The 22510-nt window shown below is 43.4% G+C and overlaps 1 pseudogene; it reads left to right on the top strand.

Annotated features, from left to right (window-relative positions):
• The first annotated feature begins 16230 nt into the window (after window positions 1-16230).
• On the top strand, window positions 16231-17182 carry LOC146300724 (uncharacterized; annotated as a pseudogene).
• Window positions 17183-22510: the final 5328 nt, after the last annotated feature.

Genomic DNA, 22510 nt, shown 5'->3' on the forward strand with positions numbered 1-22510 from the left:
AGTTCAGGAAATGTGTCATTTGAAAATATGTCTGTGTGTAACAAATGAGAACACAAGATCCATTTTGTGAACAGGTTAGAGATTTGATGGCGAAGAGTCATCTTGCAAAAGGAGTGTCAGGTTTAGCATTTTGTGTGAGGTTTGTGTGAGGTTTTCAGTTTTGTGTGTGCAGTTTTGAGAAAGCCGTCATTGTTTTGAGAAACGTGTATTAACAATTGTGAAAAACTGTAATAGTAGGCTATTTATAAAACAATGTAAAAAAAAGTATTTAATTTATAGTGTTTAGAGGGTTTCTTTTTTCAATGAAGTAAAGGTCTATAAAAAAAGACCTCAACTTACGTAGTGCGCCATTTTATTTTGATAATGTGGTGGATGAGGGAGCTACTTAAAGGGGACGTTGTTTGAGGAAGAAGTCCGTGACCATGTGTATTGCTTTTTGCCGTGGTGGATTGATATAATCCATGTTCTACCTCCGGGCTGCTTACAGTTTTTCTTGATTGGTTACACACCAGTGGCAGATCTAAGGGGTGGCAAGGGTTGTTTTTTTTAGTTTTTTTATGCATTTAGCAGACTTTTATCCAAAGCAACTTCCAAGAGAGAGCTTTACAAAAGTGCATAGGTCACTGATCATAACAACGAGATAGCCCCAAACATTGCGGGTATCCAAAACATGAAGCATACATTGTGAAAAAACAGTTCCAAAGGGAAGAACCATAAGAGCATGTAGTTAAACAAGTTACAATTAAACAACATGAACCTCAATCTTCCCATGGAAAAATATTATTTGTACATTACAGAACATTTCAATAAATAATATTAATGTTACTGTTTAATTTAACTATAATATTCTAGCCAAATCATTTACCATAGGGAGTTCTGTACCCCCCTACTCTGGGTTTGATTTGCCTCCAGGAGGCCACCCAACAACTTCCTTCTGCCACCCCAAATGAAAATCTCTAGATCCGCCCCTGTTACACACATTTTCTGAATGCATACCTCATACTCTCAGAACTCTGCACACAAATAAAAAACACACACACCCAATGGGCAAAACCCCTCACTTCTCCTGCAAAATTAAACTTGACATTCAAAACAATGTTATTTAATCTCAAAATGTTATTTTGTTTTCAAATGACAAACACAAACCATCATATGAATAGACATTTATAAGAACCAGTTGAACACTGATGTACTCAGTGTAAAACACTATGATGAATGGAAAACACTCAGTTTTACACTTACTACAGACAGTACATACATATGTATGTTGTAAAATATTTGAGAATATTGTTTTTATACTCAGAACACACAAATACACGGTAACAAACAAATACATGTTAAAAATTATGTACACAGTGTACATCCCAACTAACACAAAGTTGCACAGTTGTCCAGCCAACCACATTAAATTAATGCATGGTTTGGCTCAATCAACATCTGCTTTTCAAAAGTTAAAGTCTTGCTTGAATCTCCTATGGGAAATTATTACATCAATTGTAACAACTAATAATTAAGTAAAGTAGCTCTAGACTAAGGATACAGATGCTATTTACTATCATATACAATGTTGGTTAGCTAGTTAAATATAATATCAGTATCAAAATAAATAATATCAGTACGAAGTTGGTGGTCATTATTGCAATACTGTATGATATAAAAAGGTGGGGAAGGGTGTACGGCCACATCTGTTTTTTATTAGATTTTTATATCTAGCTCTAGCTGTGTGAGGTTCTTATGCACTAGCCGTAACCTATTTAGTTGGTTACAGACATTATTTTTGACCAGAGGCCTGTTCCATTAAAGGCCGCTCAAAAAGCTGGACTTGACTAAATCTGACTTGAATTAGCTTAATAAGTCAAGCGGGGCTAAAGCGGTTCCATAAAGGCCAATTTCAACACAGGCAATTCTACTAATTCAAGTCAGATTTAGTCAAGCTACCCTGCAGCCTATTCTTACAGTTTTTCTGGTACTTGAGACACAATGACCACAACATGTAACTCATGCACCAACAATGGCTGTGTAGAACGCGTGTGGAGGGAGAGGGGAAGAAGCTGAGGAAGAGGTAGGGAGGAAGAAGCTTCTATAGTAACCATGGACGATCAATGGCAACTGACCTAGCGATGGTTAGGTTAAATCATTTGTAAAGTACAATCAAACATCAATAATTAAATCACAACATGCCAATATGTCACAAGTAAGAAATATTGCAAATCGCAGTTACTTTTGTCGGTTTGAAGAATGGAGTCAATGGTTCGTTATATCCAACAAATAGAAAACGGAATCTCTCATCAAAGTTCCGGGCGCAAAGTGAATGTGCAGGTTATGAGGAAATAGACTAGAGTGTGCACCTCCAGTTAATCCCACGAACAAGCGGGGGTGATTGTACTTTTGGGGGTTTTATACTCCAAAGAACGGGGGGTTTATCCATGTGAAGGTGACCTCTCTCATTGGTCAGTTACTTCCACCTGGGCGTCGTTCTGGGACCTGCCCTGAGGTGTGAAGTGGCTTTTAGCTTTGAGTTCCGTTATCTCAAATGTCCATGGAATGCTTAAACTTCAGAATATAACAATACAACGTTCATAACTGGTTTAGTTAGTATGATACAATTATTTTTATACCAAGATTGACTGATTTAACTATACCTGAAGGGGAGTTATAATCAAACATCAATTAAACAACGTTCTAGGTAAATGAGAAAAACACACATTATAACACATCGACTACTGTCATTGAATTAGTGTCCATAAGCCATGTAGTCCTTGAGAATATGTTTGTAAATCCACACAAGAAAGTTTATCCTCGTAATTCCATTTGTTCCGATACTGTGAGACCGTTTGGTCACTGTTCCTGACCCCCTGCTGGGTCAGGGCTTTGAAGCTCCTGCTCTGGGAGATAAGGACAAAAGGGGGAAAGACCATTCCCTCGTCGGGGGTAGGAGAAAGGTGTGGATGGTACCATGCTTTGTCTGTTGACTCTCTGCTACACCCCTGAACCAACTCTGCTAAACTACAAGCACAATTCCTGCTTTACACTCAAATTGCAGTTCTAAAACACACAATTCTCTGCATTTGGCACAATTTTCATGAAGAAAATCTCTTGTTTTCACAAAGAACACACCATTCAAATATGCACACTAACTCATCGCATGGGCAAACACCTGTCACACAGTTTTACAATTAGCAATCAGAGCTTTGGCATTAAGGACAACAGACAACCTATTTTGTTTTTGAGCAATGGATGCCAACATTGGAAACAAAGGCAGAGCCAAAGGAGTGAGAGTAAGAGGAGGAGGACAGGGAGGACAAGGAAAGCCAAGGACCGTAATCTATGATGAGATCCGAGCCACTTTGGTTGACCATGTGGTCAATCACGGTCTAACAATGAGGGAGGCTGGGCAAAGAGTACAGCCAAATTTGAGCAGGTACACTGTAGCATCCATCATCCGGACTTTCCGAAATGAGAATAGGTAAGAAATCTATTCTCACTAGAAAATTGCAGTAGGCCTACTGCCATGGGCAGAAATCCCGGGGGGGACACAACCCCCCCCATCCTGGGAACAATATGATTTGTCCCCCCCTATAAATCACTGTAAACATAACTATGTAATTTCACATTAATAATATGCAATGAAAGCGCCTTGCTGATTATGGACACAATGGCGCTTTTTAAAGTTTAAAATGATTGCGAAATCCCGCCCTTGGTCCCACAATGGTTTGATCCACAGCCCCAATGCAGTGTTGGAAGCAGGGGCGTCCCGGGCCGCCACGAAGTTTGGGGCGGCATTTTCCGCCGAGAGGGGTGGCTTTTTCTGTAATTTGGTGTCCTCTGCTGGCCATAAAAGGGTATAGCGGTTGTGGTCGTGCCAATTGTAACGTGTACTCTGTTGGGGCTTGGGGGCGGCACAAGATACACAAGATGCCCAGGGCGTCAAATGTGCTAGGACCGCCACTGGTTGGGAGACAACAAGGATAGAGGGAGCAAACTCCCCAGCTGACAGTGACCCAGCCCATCACTCCTGATTACTTCTTCCACTGATTGGTTGGCCAATAACAGGGACTCCTTTAAAAAAAAGCGGGGACTAAGAAGAAGGGGAGAGCTTCATTCGAAAAGAACACGTTTATGATCGTACAAACGGACCAGCCGGATTCCGCTGCCCGCAACTTGGACCAGGAAGAAGCGACCAGCTGGATTCTGCCGCTCGATGCAGCATGCATGATATGAGGCAGGGAGCAACGAGTAAAATCCACCACGTGGAGTACAAACAGACATGGGGGAGAAGGGGATGGTGGTGGGTGGCAGCAGCGCAGAACACTAAGGTAATTGAGGATGCGTGTGCGTGCGACTTTATAGCACCGCCTATCAAGCTAAGCCTATGGGCTAAGAACACTGCGATGGGTGATATGATGCGCGCTGCCGAGTGCCACACCTGAACCTGCTTTGCACATAGAACGTCTGCTGCAGAAACCCATGTTAATTATTATAACCCATATTGTCACAGTAAGTAAATCTAAAATGTTATGATGATTTGACCTGAAATGCTCTTTGTGCATGATGTAGTCCCAGATCCAAGGGCGAAAAACTCAATCAAACATTGGGGGGTATGTATAGTATTAGCCTGGCTGCCAGCCCAACTTCTCCCCGCCCACAAAAAAATGTGGTCCGGAAGTTGGGTCTGGAGGGTCTCGTTTTGGGAACAACTACATAAAACCAGAATCGGGACGGACAAATGAAATTGCCAGGGCGGGCTTTATACGATGATGGACAGATGATCAACGGTAACGTAATCAACAACGTCACGAAAGAGCCCTTGGGTTGAATTCGTTTTCAACAAACAACATATTACGTTGCTGTGATTGGTTGTAGGTCTATCCAATTGAGCGAAGAGGCATTTGTTTTACGAGTTCGGTTGAAACACGCCCCGTAGTCACAGCCCAATGGAGAGTTTTCAGACTCATATTCTGACTAGAATTATGAGTATGACAACGTCAGGCTAATATAGTATTGCAAATTCGCACTCATTCTACAATTCTCTCAAAATTATAGTGTAATTCACCTAGTCCTTATCTCAGGGATTATGTTAGCCAAATACTATTTACCATCCATAAATTCTTGCCAAATGTCTGTCTGATGTTGCGCTGCTAACTCACTCATTGACGTATAAGCTATAGAGAAAACATGACATGGATTTTAGGAAAAATAGGTTGTTTATGTAGTGCTAGGCAAGTCAAATGGATTTGGGAAATGACCTGGCTGGGATTTGATATTTTCGGAGCTGGAAAGTAAGACGTAGCTAGCAGTCATCGATATTGCCTGCATAATCATATAGTATGAACAAATATTGGGGGGGACAAATTGTCCTTCTTTAAATATTGGGGGGGACGTGTCCCCCTGTCCCCCCATATAATTACCCTCTTGCCCAGATCCACATAGGATGTTATTGTTTGGCTCCTCGTGATATTGCAGAGATGTATTTAAAGAAGCACTTACTGTACCAAACAAGTTACCCCAGGTGATGGCCAGGGGACAGAGTAACAGGAATATATATCGCCAACATTTTCATTGTGGACTTCAGATTGTGAGAAAGCAGGCGGAAACTATGCAACAACTGCGTATAATGCCTACCAGTCACACACAGATGCTGTTGCAGGGGGTTCTCATTGTATTAGGTGGGGTTTATGCCATGGATATTAGTTATTGATGCCCAAGAGTGGAACTACTTGACAATCACTGTTTAACCCTTGTGTTCTCCTCGGGTCATGCTGACCCATCAGTCATTGTGACCCACCTTCGTTTGCGACAACTTTACCGCATACAAAAATAAAGTGAAGCATTTTCTTTTAACCGTTGGGCTGTCTCAGACCCCTCACATTGCGAAGGTTAAAAGAAAATTATTTTTATTTGCTTTTGTATTGGGTAAAATTAGGTAAACACAACGATGGTTCGTTATGAACCTTTTGGTCATGTGACCCGAAGGCAGCACAAGGGTTAACATGATATCATGAATAAGAAATGGCCAATAGTAGTGTGTTATCTTAATCTGTTATTATTCAGTTTATTTGCTGTATGTTCTGCACGTGTACATGTGTGCTTCATGAATGTGTGTAGGAAATGAGGGAAGAGTGTTGATGTAGGAGTCGTGATTCGGTTTCTCGGCCCTTCGTGTCCATATTATCAAATGTATCATAATTACAGAAGGTAAAAGGCATCCTGAATCCACACTTGATGTTGTGAACATATCAAAACTTGACCACAGGTAAACCTGTGGAGCTCATGCAAACTGCTACTTTGTTTATAAGCAACACTAATCTATTGTTTTTGCACAACTCTACACCTAAACCAGATATAATAGCTGGTACCAAGCTTCAATTGAGAGTTAGATTTTTCTGTGTAAATGTAAAGATATACACACAATTGTGCGTAAATAGTATGCCAATGCACAATTCTATGAATAAAGCCTTTGTGTTGATTTACTGTTTATAATCCTTTGTTTTCCTGATTAGCTTGACCAGTTAACATTTCACACTAGCCTACGGGTTGTATACCGTGCAATCACAGACATTATAAACCTGAAGTGCAGTAGTTTCTGTATTTCACCAGTAGATGGCAAGCACAGCCCCCGAAAGACTTCTGGATAGTGGCCTGTTGTGTTCATGCTGGTTTTTGTGTCCAATTTAGAATTATAGTATTGACAAATGTTACCACAGCAAACATGTTCAAAATCTATTGATGAAACAGAAGTTCTGTACGTCTTCAGTCACTTCTCAAGATGTAAAAACAGCACTGGAACTCTGCAGGGTGGATGCAAAGTGTTTTATTGGTTCTCAGGTAACAAAGATTGCCAATAGAACATAAGCGTGATCCCAGGATCAGACTGAAGTTTTCTCCAGACAATTTAACTTATAGTCTTCTCCCCATTGTATGTTAATATGGTATGATATTTGTTGGTTTCATAGACATTAGTTAATCTTACAAAGCGGATCCCTTGTGTCAGGGGATTTAAAACAGGTACTTTCCTACATAGACACTTCTTCCAATTAGGCTCTTTCTGACCTTGAACAGCCAGCTGCATTCGGCTTCTGGGCGTAAGGCCACAAATATGTCTCATAAGTTACAGCTATGCGTGCTGGTCCTTTATGAAAGCATACACATGCTCCTCTCCCCCACTCATCCTTTAATTATTCAAACCTTATATTTTGGGCTCTATGCCTCCTACCATTGTTGAGGGATAACAATAATCAGTCAACAGCTTTGCATCTGGTTTCCAATAATATAGCATGTACTACAAAAGGTGATAACAAGTTTAATTGAATCCATAATCATTAACCATATTCATAATTACAACAGTATGGTGTTTTTTTTCCACAACACTATGGTTCTGTTTCACAGGGTGATTTCAGGTAATGTGGGACACTTTTTGGTAGAAGCTCCAGTAGACTTACAAAAAACTGTTAACTTGCCCCAGTGGTGTTTCTGTAAATTGTTTTAGGGCTTAGGAACATTTTCATGTTGGAATAAAATGGGAATACACAATATTTTAGAAGCTACACACTTTCAAACATAACATGACCACCTCTCTCACTCAGGCAGCATTTTCAGGTAATGTGGGACAGCTTGTCTGGTAAAGTGGGACAGTCATCGTCTGTCAGCCTAGTCTGCTAATATAATAATAATAATTAGTTTATATACAACAATGCTAGGTGCAAGGGTGTGGCAAGATTCATTTAGTTGTGGGGTTTGAATTATACAATAGGCATCAAGTGTAACTGATGTAAACCTTAGTGATCTGCAGTCTATGTGCTAGCTATAGCTAGTCCCGCTGCATTAGCATTTCGTTGGACTAGCGTTAGCGGTCACGCTTACAAGTCTGAAAGCGCTGGTTCGATGACATTGTAAGTTATTTAGTTGGGAACTTAAGTGCAGTATGATGCATTGGTATTAAACATTTGAGAACTGTCAAATTTAATTACTTTTATAGCATAAACACATTATTACTAGATGTCCCACTTTACCTGAAAAATGCTCTCCCACATTACCACTAGATCCTACTCTACAGACTTTCTGAGATGGGCATCACTAGCACTGCACTCCAGTGGATCTCATCCTACCTGTCGGGAAGATCCTACCAGGTCTCCTGGGGAGGCAAACTGTCAGACCCTCGCCAGCTCTCTACTGGTGTCCCACAGGGCTCTGTCCTTGGACCCCTCCTCTTCTCTCTGTACACCACCTCACTTGGACCAATCATCACCTCCCATGGCTTCTCCTTCCACTGCTACGCTGACGACACCCAGCTGTACCTGTCGTTCCCCCGACCGATCCGGGGATCTCAGCTAGAATTGAGCCCTGCCTCGCAGACATCTCCGCCTGGATGACCGCGCACCACCTCCAGCTGAACCTCGCCAAAACAGAACTTCTCATCATCCCGGCCAAACCCCCCAATCTCCCACGACCTCTCAATCACCCTGGGATCTGCAACGGTGACCCCCTCCTCCTCTGCCAGGAACCTTGGGGTTACCATGGATGACGAGCTCTCCCTCATGGCCCACATTGCTGCGGTCTCCCGGTCGTGTAGATTCACCCTCTACAACATCCGGAAGATCAGGAGATACCTGTCTGAGCACTCCACCCAGCTGCTTGTCCAAGCAGTTGTCCTCTCCAAGTTGGACTACTGCAACTCACTGCTCGCCGGTCTCCCAGCATGCGCAACCTGCCCTCTTCAGAGGATTCAGAACGCAGCGGCCCGTCTGGTGTACAATCTACCCAGACGCTCCCACGTAACCCCGCTCCTCATTTCCCTCCACTGGCTACCCATCACGGCCCGCATCAGATTCAAGACCCTGGTACTGACCTTCCGAGCAGTGAACGGAACTGCACCCGACTACATCAAGTCTCTCCTGCAGCCTTACACCCCCACCCGCCACCTACGGTCTTCTTCAGACAACCGTCTGGTGGTCCCACCGCTCAAGACCGCCCGGTCCCAACACAAGTTCTTCTCTTGCCTGGCCCCCCAGTGGTGGAATCAACTCCCCACCTCCATCTGAGACACAGACTGTCTCTCCACCTTCAAGAGAAGGCTCAAGATGCACTTGTTCCGGGAGTACAACGGTACTTAGGAATGGTCTGCTGAACCCAATGCTAGTTTCCTCAAGGATCACAATGACTTTTGCTTAGAGACTGTTGCTCTTGTTGGTTAGTGGTAGCTGATTCAAACTATTGTATTCTATTTTAGTTATTTATTTTTATTTTATTTTACTGTTGCTTGCTTTTCTACAGGGACACTTGCACTTAGAGATTTATGTTGTTTAATTGTAACTTGCTTAACTATATGCTCTTATGGTTTTTCCCTTTGGCACTTACTTTTTGGTTGTTCACAATGTGTGCTGCTTGTTTTGGCTACCCGCAATGCTTTGGGGCTATCTTGTTGTTATTATCAGACCTATGCACTTTGTAAAGCTCTCTCTTGGAAGTTGCTTAGGATAAAAGCGTCTGCTAAATGAATAAATGTAAATGTAATGTAATACCTGACATGATCAGGTAATGTGGGACAGTCACATAAAACGTTTTTTTTTTTCCAACAAAGCATTATTTTACACATTTTTGTGTGTTTCAATCAGTGGTTAAACCCCTTCAAAATGCTGCAGTAGTACTCATTGTAAATTCCTTTGCCTTATCATTGACAAATATAATGTCATATGCCGCTGAACTCTTCTTTATCTGTATAGACATCTTGTCAAGCCAGATCACGCCTACTCTGATAATGTCAGACAAATAAAAACCACTGCATAGTGACTAGAAGTGTTGTATTTACAAGTCAATATCAGCTCTGGTGATTGGATGTCGGTTTTGCACATATTAAATCATCAAAATGCATAACTGTCCCACTTTACCTGATGTCCCACATTACCTGAACTCACCCTACTGTTTCATACTTTTAAGTTTCTTTCCTTCCCTTATTTTCACATGCTTCCATCACCTGGTAACTCACATGTACTGTAAAATGCATGCTTCTTATTGATAACAATTTAAATGAACAAACTCAAAAGTAAACTAGTGGGTACAATTTCTAGGGACATTTTGGGTATGTTGTTTAGGCGTTTTCAGGCAAATTTAACAGGATTTTTAAAAGGTTAATGTAACCCAGGGTTACAGGGCACAAATTAATGACATGTAAAATGAAATGATTTATAAAGAGTAACAAATAAATATTATATTCAGAAAAGTAATATACAAGAGCTATTAATTGTTGATTAAGAAAAGTGATGCTGGACATCAAAGGGCATCAAAGGGTGGAGTGCCATCTCCGGGTCGGGGAGGAGATCCTGAACCAAGTGGAGGAGTTCAAGTATCTCGGGGTCTTGTTCACGAGTGAGGGAAGAATGGAGCGCGAGGTCGACAGGCGGATCGGTGCGGCGTCCGCAGTGATGCGGGCTCTGCATCGGTCCGTCGTGGTGAAGAAGGAGCTGAGTCGAAAGGCGAAGCTCTCTATTTACCAGTCGATCTACGTTCCTACCCTCACCTATGGTCACGAACTATGGGTAGTGACCGAAAGAACGAGATCGCGAATACAAGCGGCCGAAATGAGCTTTCTCCGCAGGGTGTCCGGGCTCTCCCTTAGAGATAGGGTGAGAAGCTCGGTCATCCGGGAGGGGCTCAGAGTAGAACCGCTGCTCCTCCGCGTCGAGAGGAGCCAGCTGAGGTGGCTCGGGCATCTGATTAGGATGCCTGCTGGACGCCTCCCTGGTGAGGTGTTCCGGGCACGTCCCACTGGGAAGAGGCCCCGGGGAAGACCCAGGACACGCTGGAGGGACTATGTCACTCGGCTGGCCTGGGAACGCCTCGGGGTCCCCCAGGAAGAGGTGGTGGAAGTGGCCGGGGAGAGGGAAGCCTGGGCCTCCCTGCTTAGGTCGTTGCCCCCGCGACCCGATCCCCGGACAAGCGGAAGATGACGAGACGAGACGAGACGAGACGAGATGCTGGTGTGGTTTGGTCCCAGGTTGATGCTGTGGATCCATGTACATATTTGTTTCATGTTTTTATGTTGGGATAACTTGGTGAATGTGCATCTTTCGGGGTGCAGGCGGGAAAGTGGGTCTCGCGCACAGAAAGGGAGGCTAACCGAACTAGAGGGAGACGAGAGACTAGAAAGAAAGAAACAAATAGCATTTTATTGAGAAGAAAGAAAGAGACAAATATATTGATTTAGTTAGTAATATGTTATTGTTTTGTGAATGAATAGAGTATTGATTGAGAGAATATTTGTTATTTTGCTTATAGCAAAAATGTTGTTTTCCTGAATAGTTTTGTTTTTACGGTTGGCTAGCCGAAGAAGCTCTGCTAACTACAGTACGGTTGGAGAACTATTAGCTGCCTCAGCTGTGTGCTTTTTTTCCAGTAGCGATTAGAACGGAAACTGTACCGTAGCAAGTGGTACGTGACAGTAGCTCAGGACCGGATGCAGCCTGCTTTGACTGGGGGGGCAGTGAACATTTCTGGGGGGGCATCATGATTATGAAAGGGGGGCGTATAATTTTGTATATAATAGTGCTGTCAAACGATAAAAATATTTAATAGCGATTAATCGCATTAATATCATAGTTGACTCGCGATTAATCACAATTAATCACACATTTTTATATATTCTAAATGCCCCTGATTTCTTTTTGTCCCATTCTTTTTTCAAATTTTAATGGTCTTATCAACATAGAAAAGTGGTTCGGATTGCTTTGTGCAAATATTTTTTTATTGAAAACAACATTGCAATCGCCTGGCTTTGACGAGGGGGCGGAGAATTCGCATCAGCTGTGTGCTTGGCCATCAAGTGGTATTTCAGACTGGACGTGCTGCGATGATAGCTCAGTTTACAACGACAAAACACACAGATCACTTGTCTTGTCAATAGAACCATTTGGCAACTTTTTAAAAGTAAACTTTCCATTCAGAATCTTATTGGCATCCATTTCGGCATCTCGTGCTCGCCATCCACTCAAAGCGTAACGTTAGCCTACTACCAGAGAATGTCTAATATCCGTAAACGGGCTCTGCTACTACTCTTTAGCCGGCTCGCAAGCCAAACAAGTGTGTGGCGTGCCTGTTGTTTTGTTTCCGGTCTAGCTAGATCCGGTGCTGTGTTGTAGTTTTTATAACGTCGGTAGTTGTTGCAACAGCATGTGAAAAAAACTACAAAGTTTGCTAGGCCAAAAGAGCGTTAATCGCGCGATAAAATAATTGACGCCGTTAATTTGGGTTTGCGTTAACGCCGTTAATAACGCGTTAAACTGACAGCACTAGTATATAACCATTGTTATCATTTGAGTCTGCGTAACGATCCAAGTGTTGATCAGGCATGGAGCAGGACGTTGTACACATTCGGGGCTTAACCCAAACCCATGACATATTCTGGGTTTAATGCGATGCTGGATAGGATCCTCCACAGTGCGAGCGCGCGCGAGCGACATTTTTGGGCATTCATTTGAGCGCAATCATCAGGGGGGTGGCTTAATGTTGCGGGACGGCAGGGACGGACTGGGAGTAATAGGCCCCGGACTTATCCAGACCAGCCCACCAGAACTGGCCCCCGTATAGCTACGCCACCACAGCTGCCTGCTAACGCATGCATAGTCTGTTTTTTGATGTGATGGTAGTTCGGGAGTTTGATACTTTAAGGCCAAATTTTGGCCTTTATTTGAGCGCAAACGTTTTTTGAGCCTTGTGTAAAATAAAATGGCTGTTTAATTGGTAAAACCTTGTCTAGTGAAAGTGATGTCTTTTTTGCCCTTTATTTTTCAGCCCCACCCTTACGTTTCTTATCCTCGTTTTCTATTGTTATTCTTCTCCCGGTGTTCCAGATGGCCAGTCCGCTCCTGTGGGGCTATTCCACGGTGGTGGATTTTTAAGTCATATTATTTTTAATTCTCGTGCTGTCAGGGAGTGCTGCAGCACGCTCAGCATCCCTAGTTCCCGCAGCCATACATAAATGTATGTATTTATTTAAACAAATTTGAAGCATGATTCGTAGCCTACCCAATGTTTGGACCTCTGTTGACGTGTCTGGCTCTAGCACACGCGTTCTTTTAGTGCCTTTTCTGAAGCCAGGCTAACAAATTACTAAGGAAAGTCGTTTAGTTTTGAAAGCAGCAGTGAAAAGTCTGTTTTACTCAGGCATCAGTAGACGCTGTATAGTTACCTTTTTCGAATCTAGCGTACCGGCATGCAAGAAAAGGTGCCGGTACGCTTAAGAGTAAAATGTAGAGGTGCCAGTACTGTGTACCGGTGAGTGCCGGCCCACTTCGAGCACTGAGCTCAATGTAAAATCGCCGCCATTTTCCAATTGGTAAAAAACAAGCGGAGCTGGTTCATGCAGGGGGACGCGAGACATACACGCGAGACAGCAGCGTGTCACTGGCAGTGCGTCATCACGCAGTAGGGGCACACCTTAGCAGGGCGGGTATTTAATCAGGATATCGCTGCACTCTGCTTGCTAGTGCGACACAAGGTGCTTCTGTTTAATCTGCTGCCTCCGCCTCCCCGGCCTCCACCCTTGGTTCTGTGTTTCCTGTCATAGGGGGAATGCGTCGCTGTTCTCTGCTCGGAGGTCGAGACGGTGTCTCCGTTGGGTGCGGCAGGGAGCCGATGCAAGCAGAACCATAATGCCAAATCAAATGTTACAATGATGTATTGTACCGTGTGAATAAAGTATCAAGTAAATACATACCGAGTCCTCCTGCCTGAACCTTGTCTATGAAGGTGATGTCTTTATCATTCTGGCTCTAAATTTTCGAAACGGGAAGCAGAAACAAGCATATAGCTTGGCTGAGTACTCTAACCAAGTTTGAGAGCGATGCCTAGGCCCTTGGCTGAAAATGCGCATGGGGTAAGCTACGTTTGCAGAACAGGCTGCACTGGATTGCTGTCATTCAAACCATGCTCGCCTTCACCCACAGCAGCGGTAATGTTGGTGCCGAGAGACAGGAGTGCTTCCACTAGGACCAGCACGCTCTGCCTGTTCTGGAGTATGAGTTTAATATCCCTTGTCGCAGGGGCAGTAGTAGATGGTTTGGGGATCAGAAATCGATAAATGATAAAAAGGTTTTTCTTTGTAGGTACAACCACGTACGCAAAGAACAATCCATGGCTAACGAAGCTAAAAGACTTAATGTCTTTAACCCGTGTATCTTCTATGAAAACAGAGATTACAACTGAAACAGAAGTATGAAATTCCAGGGTCTAACATTAAACACCAATGCTGCACTTTACTATTCGTCAAAAGCCCTCCACAGAAGACCTATATACAATAACTTTGAGAACAAGTGAGTGGCAAGAGATTCGAGGTTGATTTCACTTTTATCGGTAAACGTGGATGCGGAGCTCTAACCTACATTGCCCATTATCAACCAGACAATTACTGGGGAATCTTTAATCTTTTACTGAAAGCACTAACAGACTTTCATAGCTTCAACATGTAACTATTTGGGCTGAAGTCAGAAGGAGCTGGGGGGGGGGGAATCTGGGGGGAGCGCAGCCCACCCCAGCCCCCCCCCTGGATTCTGCCCTGCAGTAGCTAGTGGTACACACCAGTGCCTCCACTGGCATGTGACAGTGGCTAGTGGTACATGCCAGTGCCTCTACTGGCACCTAGTGGTACATGCCAGTGGAGCTAGTGGTATGTGACAGTAGCTAGTGGTATACATGCCAGTGCCTCCGCTGGTACATGACAGTGGCTAGTGGTACGTGACAGCGCCTGAATTTAAGCGTGCACATGAGCCACCGTTGTAGACTCTCCTACGTCTCTAATGCACATCGTTGTGTTGTTATCAGCGCCTCCTAGTGGCGTAGATCATTAATTGTAATAACTGAAGTCAATATAGGTAGCCTACATTTGCATTTCAATACTCGGAGTAAATGTAGTTGTTAATAATAGTTCATTATTTTCATACGAAGAACCATGTCAATAAATGACACCCTATGATCGCAAATGTACTTTATGGGTATTATACATATTGGAAACTAAAAACTATCCTGGATACAAATCTGTTTAAATCACTCAGATATCTTTATCACAACCGAAGTGACTCCATTTTAAAGTCGACCTGTGTCAAAGTGAAAATCCCTTTGTTCTTAATGACGTTGTGAATGTAAATGTCAGTTTAAGTATAGGCTACATTACTAACTTCTCAGCAAGTTATTTCATTAATCAGTTGTTATGGGCTGCTGCAGCACTCAAAAGGGCAGGCAAACTAAGAATTTGAAAGCTTGAAGATCTTGCTAGGTGACATGTCCAAAAAACAAAAAATCTCAATTTTGACAGAAAACGATTTTCGATCTTTTGAGCGGCCGCGACATCCACGGGTTTCCGCAGGCCGCCACACACCTCTACTGGCACGTACCACTAGGTGCCAGTACAGGCACTGGCATGTACCGCTAGCCACTGTCACGTACCACTCGCTCCACTGGCATGTACCACTAGCCACTGTCACGTACCACTCGCTCCACTGGCACGTACCACTTGCTACAGTACAGTAGTTTCGGTTGTAACTGCCTCTCTTTTTTTTCTCCTACATTCTTTTACATTGGGGAAGTCCAGCGAACTGACTTGGATTTCGTCTGCAGCCCTATCGTTTTTTTCAGTACCAGTGTTGGAGTGGAGTGTGAACTGGAAAGCCTTACCGAGTCTACCAGTCGTCTATGGGTTGCTAGCTACTGTAGCCAACAATCTGCTGGCTGCCTCTGGTACCCCTTTTCCACCAACGCATTTTGGGTGCCGGTTCGGAGACGGTGCCTAATCGCGAACCAGTTCTTTCTCTTTCGACAGACTGGGAACCGGAAAAGTGGTTTGTACGTGGTTCGCAACGAGCACCTCTTCGGAGCTGGTCTGGTTTACAAACCCTTTAAAGAACTGCTTGGGGCGGGGTTACCGTGACCAACAAAACGCTTTGGCCGCCATTGCTGTAAGTTTTTACAATTCATATTTCAGCTAAACGGTACTTGTAAATCAGAATCTGAATGAAAATGCACGAGAAGTGGGCAGTGTAGTTACTGAAAATGTGCTTATTTTATTGATGAAACTGATCATTTGTAAATTTGCTCCGACTTTTCGATAACCTAGCTCAAGCATCTCACCATGCTTGCGCCTGGGGCGGGGTTGCCAGGGGCGGGGTTACCGGGAGCAACAAAACAGGAACAGAAACATTTGACCGCCAATATTGAAGTTGCAGCTACCTGTAAACAACAATCAACATGGACGCTATCGCTATCAAAAAACAGTGGTCCGAAGAGGAAACCAGCTGTTGTCTTGCAGTCTGGTGCTCTGCAGAGGTCCAGAGGAAACTGGAAGGAGCTTCACGGATGAAGCCGGTGTTCCAAGATATCCAGCGCGAAATGGCTGCTGCTGGGTTCAACAGGAGCGTTGAACAGATCATCAACAAACTCAAAAAGCTGAAAAAGGACTACAGGGACCAAAAAAAGGACCTCTGTCGAAGTGGCAATGGCCGGCCGCGTTCTGGATGCTATCCTCGGTGATGGACCGTCATGCCAGGTGGCCGGGGCACTGAACTCGGCAACAATTAACCTTGAGTCGTCAGTGGTGGCTAAATTGCTGGAGCAAAGTTGCACTGATCCAGGTACGTTCTGATTTTTGGTTCCCCGCCAGTAATGTACGTCTTAGCTGTTTACCGAGGTACAAATGTCGCTAGCAAAGTGCTAGCTTGTATTGTTGGATTTTAAGCACCATCTTGTTTTTGTTCATAGACCTGACTAGCATGAACAGCATCGACAACGTCGATTTACCGCCACCGCAGGCCTGCACCTCTCCCTCGCCGTCGAGTAGCTCTGGAGATGCATCTTCAGTAAGGGACAAACGGGGTAAAACTTGCTGTTTTAATGACCATGACAGTGTTTAATCACCATGTAGCAGATGCATACATGTAATTCCCTGCAGTCAACAATTATTTGCATTGCTATGACAACACATTGATGATCTTTCATTTGCTCTAGTTGTACACAGGAAAAAGGAAGAGAGACGGTACCTCCGAACTGGTACAGTACCTAGAAAGGGCAGATGAGAGGTTCTTGCAACACAGCAGGGAAATGGATGATGGCTTGCGGCAGGACATAAGGGGAAAACACCCAATCTCTGCTTGGACTCATGGGGCGCATGGTGGCTGTAATGGAGGCACAGGTGCTGAAGTGATGGGTCTTCCTCCTGCAGTACAACTTTTATTTAAAGACTGTTCAATCTTCATTCCTTAACTGCACTTTAAAGTTTGCCAAGTTTTATAAAGAGTTGTTATTTTTAACTGTTCAAATAAAAATGTTTTCGGAATACAAGTGTCTGGTTAAGTTCCTTTTAATCAATGAATATATGACATGAGAATATAATGCAATTTGTGACAGTTTAGATGTCCTCAAACACAAAAATTATTGGTGTATTCAAAGAATCACTTGTTCCCTCTGTTAAAATGCATCGTTAATGCAGCTCTGATGTCAGTCCCTTCTGCGTTTGCATGCTCAGGACATGCCTGAGCAGGAGGCTCAATGTTTACAGTCCTGTCCAGTTGCTCTTCTGTGAAATTATCTCTATGTTCCTCACAAATGTTATGGAGCACACAGCAGGTCAGTGCCATCTTCTTGCCCAGCTCCAGCTTGCAGTCATTTCTTTTTAGGAGGCACTTCCATTGTCCTTTTAATCTCCCAAAAGCTATTTCCACAACCGCTCGTCCACTGCTCAGCCTGTAATTGTAGGTGTGTTGTTCAGGGGTCAGTCTGCCAGTGTCAGAAAAGGGCTTCATGAGCCAAGTCTGCATGGGGTATGCCGGCTCACCTATCAAGTAATGTCCAACATCACAGCCCGAGATGGTCACTTTTTTCTGCCCTAGCAATTCCCCATCACTTAGGACATCCCACAAATGTGACTGTCGTAGCACTCGGGCGTCATGCATACTCCCTGGATAGCAGGGTCGGACTGGCCATCGGGAGACTCGGGAGATTTCCCGAACGGCCGGTCAAACAAACGAAAGAAATGGCCAAGAGAAAAAGGAACTCATCTAAATATGCACATGTTTTTTGGCTTTAAATAATACATGTGCTATGTGGCTCAAATGCAATTGTCTTGATTTTCTGTTTTGTGTATTAAAGCAGGCACAAGTGACACAGGGAAAGAGATGGAGGCTGCTGTGGTGACAGGGTCCAGTGGAGAGATAAGTGCAGCACTGCAACTGTACACAAGAGTCAGTCTATTAACGGGGTTATTATATGGAAATTAGTTTGTTGAATTGATTGTCATTATTGAATATAGTGAACTGATTATTGTTCATTTGCAACATCAAATAGCAGATGCAGAAACGGAGACAAGTATGGAAAAAGAAAGTGAGGGAGAAAGTGGAGGGGGGGGGGCGTTCTGTGTTTCAAAGTCCCGGGCTGTTTTTCGGTCCCAGTCAGACCCTGCTGGATAGCCAACACAAACATCCCAGAAAAGAACTTTGCCATCCACAATTGCTTGCAGAACAATGGAATGCCACCCTTTCCGATTGAAATAGTCTCGCGGATAGTCCTCTGGTGCAATTATTGGTATGTGTCTACCATCAATTGCACCGACACACTGGAAATCTCCAACGATCATTAAAGAAAGTGGCCATTTCCAACAACTTGTCCGCATCAGGAAATCTCAAGTGGACCGGAAGCAGCACCTTGATGACTGTGTTGCAGAAATCCTGAACACAATTAAACACAGTGCTGAGGCCTACCCCAAAATGATGCCTGATGATCCTGCATTCACCGCCTGTGGCCAGTTTCCAGATGGCAATTGCAACGCGCTTTCGGATTGGGACACACAAACGGTAGTTTGTATTGCTTCTCCCCATGACATGATCGACCCGTGTGCAGATGTACTCAAATGAGTACACACGGAAATTCTGCATGAATTGGGAAGGGGTGAAATCCGGAACTATCGTCTCCCACCAGTGGTCGGATCGTGGATATTCCCACATTACAGGTGACATCCGCCTCCGCTGTAAGACTGCATGTAAAGATACCCAAGAAATGTGTTATTTATGAGCAATAGGGGGGCTGTACATTTTCTATCAAGTATACAGTACAGTATATACATTTTTCTTTGACTGCAATGTGATCGATGTTCAACTAAAACGATGCTAGGAGGGTAGGCTAGCTAGGGTTACATGCTGAGGCTAAAGTTCACATCTTGTTTGAAAAATAAATATCTTATGTACTTACCATCATTCTCGATTGTAATCTCTTTCTATACAAATGGCGAGTTGAACAAACACGTTGGATGCGCCGTGTTTGGATGCCGATGTATGTTCGCAAAACCATGAGCAACAACAGCAACGAAACGTCCGCCATGGTTGATGTTGTGTTTGGCGCTACCGCGCTAGCGTTGGTCGGAAATATGAGACATATACAGTGACGTAATGACGTGGCTCTGTGGTGGCTCTCGCCCGTGGAAAAGCAAACAGGTGTTGTATCACCCGATGCATGACTCTCTGGATTGGCACCCCCTCGCGGGAGCGCTCGCGATTCAAAGAGTGAAAGATTTCGTCTCGATATTGCATCCAAAAGAAGGGGAGACAGAAGTCTCACATTATACCGTTGAATTCAAGAGAAAGATGTATGTTATCTGTGTAAATATCAGATGCTATTTTCAACACAAAATCCTTAAAATTCGTCATTCAAACGGTATACGCGAACCAACATTCTTGCTCCACGACATCGCATTCTGAGGAAATATACCCCAGTATGATCATGATTATTGCTACACAAAATGTATTTTGTGTTGCAGGTTCAAAGTATTTCACATGGCATAGCTCTTCATACTAATGTATAGGTTCAAAGGCATGCGATTTTAATGCAGTTAGCCTGTGCGTAGCCTGGGTTACTCAGACAGGTCGAAAACAACAGCCTTCTGATGCAGAATCAGCTGTCCTGAAAAGGGACCAAAGGTTCACATGCCTAGCCTACAAAAGACAAGTACTAAAAACAATGTATCAACCATGTATCAACATCAAAAGAACCATCGAATCCTTTTTTAAGATAGGAAATATTATTCTTATTGTTTAAATAAATGAAATAAATGAAAAAATAAAACATAATAATCTCTCACCTACCATGGACTATTCTGTTTTCAGACCTGTCCACCCTATACATACACATGTATTGGTATTCAATTTATGCTATTAAATGTACATAATGCTGGCGTAGAAGGATAGAAACGTATGCAAGGGGAGAGCATTTCATGGCAGGTTTCCCATTAGATGTAAGTGCAATGAACCCCCTGTTAACCCTGACCAGGACAGTGTGACATGCCTGAAACTTACTGTGGTTACTCATACTAGTGCCCTCATTGTACAGTAAGAATCATTTGATGCTGGGATATACAGAACAGACAATAGAGGGGGGGTGCATCTCACGACAGGCTTGTTGTATTCCTTCTTGTCACGAAATGCACCCCCCGCTAACCCTGACTAGGAAAGTGTCACATGCCTGAAACTTACTGTGCTTACTGATACTAGTGCCCTCAGTGTACAGTAAGAATCAATTGATGCTAGGATATACAGAACAGACAATAGAGGGGGGGTGCATCTCACGACAGGCTTAATGCACCCCCTGCTAACCCTGACTAGGAAAGTGTTACATGCCTGAAACTTGCTGTGGTTACTCATACTAGCCCCATATTGTGCACTGCACACTCTGTGAATAACAGACACTATAAAATTAAAGATATTGAATACAATTAAATAATATAAACCTTTTATTATTTGCAATGCAGTTGCAGTCCCATATTACCTGCTGGTAGGTATTTTGATTTTGGGAAACAGTACAAATTAGCTGACAGGACAACCATTGTCCTGTTGTAGTTGTATGCATAACCAATACAATCTAGTGTATGATAAATACGTGACTCCTTTTGTGTTATTTTCTTTGTTACTAATGTTTATTGAGGTACATCTTTACAAAGTATTTCTTTATGTCAAGGCAGTTCTGTATATCCCAGCATCAAATTATTCTTACTGTACACTGAGGGCACTAGTATGAGTAAGCACAGTAAGTTTCAGGCATGTGACACTTTCCTAGTCAGGGTTAGCGGGGGGTGCATTTCGTGACAAGAAGGAATGAAACAAGCCTGTCGTGAGATGCACCCCCCCCTCTATTGTCTGTTCTGTATATCCCAGCATCAAATGATTCTTACTGTACACTGAGGGCACTAGTATGAGTAAGCACAGTAAGTTTCAGGCATGTGACGCTTTCCTAGTCAGGGTTAGCGGGGGGTGCATTTCGTGACAAGAAGGAATGAAACAAGCCTGTCGTGAGATGCACCCCCCCCTCTATTGTCTGCTCTGTATATCCCAGCATCAAATGATTCTTACTGTACACTGAGGGCACTAGTATGAGTAAGCACAGTAAGTTTCAAGCATGTCACACTGTCCTAGTCAGGGTTAACAGGGGGTTCATTGCACTTACATCTAATGGGAAACCTGCCATGAAATGCTCTCCCCTTGCATACGTTTCTATCCTTCTACGCCAGCATTATGTACATTTAATAGCATAAATTGAATACCAATACATGTGTATGTATAGGGTGGACAGGTCTGAAAACAGAATAGTCCATGGAAGATGAGGGATTATTATGTTTTATTTTTTCATTTATTTCATTGACTTAAACAATAAGAATAATATTTCCTATCTTAAAAAAGGATTTGATGGTTCTTTTGATGTTGATACATGGTTGATACATTGTTTTTAGTACTTGTCTTTTGTAGGCTAGGCATGTGAACCTTTGGTCCCTTTTCAGGACAGCTGATTCTGCATCAGAAGGCTGTTGTTTTCGACCTGTCTGAGTAACCCAGGCTACGCACAGGCTAACTGCTTTAAAATCGCATGCCTTTGAACCTATACATTAGTATGAAGAGCTATGCCATGTGAAATACTTTGAACCTGCAACACAAAATACATTTTGTGTAGCAATAATCATGATCATACTGGGGTATATTTCCTCAGAATGCGATGTCGTGGAGCAAGAATGTTGGTTCGCGTATACCGTTTGAATGACGAATTTTAAGGATTTTGTGTTGAAAATAGCATCTGATATTTACACAGATAACAGACATCCTTCTCTTGAATTCAACAACAAAGACGGTATAATGTGAGACTTCTGTCTCCCCTTCTTTTGGGTGCAATATCAAGACGAAATCTTTCACTCTTTGAATCGCGCGCGCTCCCGCGAGGGGGTGCCAATCCAGAGAGTCATGCATCGGGTGATACAACACCTGTTCACTTTGATGGAAAGGGGGTATGAGAGATCAAGCAGAAAGAGCCTTGCTACGACTGGTAGGACAAGAGCCTGATTGTATTTGATTTGTATTTTTTTGACTACCCTGGAGCCAGACACTTGGACCTGAACTGATCACTTTTGTATTGTTTTTGTTGTTTTTAAAGACTGTTGTACAAAATCGTCTGTGAGTGCACACGAGTTCACGCTGCCGCGCCGTTTTTTGTACCTATGCTG

This window comes from Hypomesus nipponensis, chromosome 2, assembly GCF_054491055.1.
Source record: "Hypomesus nipponensis isolate SF chromosome 2, ASM5449105v1, whole genome shotgun sequence".
NCBI lineage: Eukaryota > Metazoa > Chordata > Actinopteri > Osmeriformes > Osmeridae > Hypomesus > Hypomesus nipponensis.